This window comes from Pteropus vampyrus, unplaced genomic scaffold, assembly GCF_000151845.1.
Source record: "Pteropus vampyrus isolate Shadow unplaced genomic scaffold, Pvam_2.0 Scaffold426, whole genome shotgun sequence".
NCBI lineage: Eukaryota > Metazoa > Chordata > Mammalia > Chiroptera > Pteropodidae > Pteropus > Pteropus vampyrus.
In genome coordinates this window covers 224,550-225,010 of record NW_011889207.1, presented here as the reverse complement: position 1 = coordinate 225,010, position 461 = coordinate 224,550, and positions in this window count along the sequence as shown.

Here is a 461-nt window from a genome sequence, read left to right as displayed (position 1 = left end):
TCTCCATTTAATGCGTTATATGTAAGTGTTTTTTTTTTGATTGGAGATCTGCAGACGATCCGACCTCGCACAGATAAGTAGATGGAAGAAGGAAGCGTATGTTAATCGTCTTTAAAAATCACTGTGGCTATTGTTCTTTGACGATTCTCCAAAAGTCGACAAGCGGAGATTTCTCCAGGGTCAGCTGCAGCGCAGAATCTGAACCGAGGACGGATGACTCCTTTGCGCACTGGAACCCGCTGGTCTTTCAGGGCCTTCGATGTCATCCGGGCACGACTTTGCCACTTCGCACACGGGCCCCTTGGAAAACGTCGACTCACTAAGTTATCCACGCCTCCCAGATGCTGATGCATTTCCTTATCGAATGTGACCTTTGTTAACATCACCATCGATCTCATCGGAAAAGTCTGTAACTATTGGGAGCCTGTCAAACTCGTGGTGGCGGGCACAGTAGTCCAAAA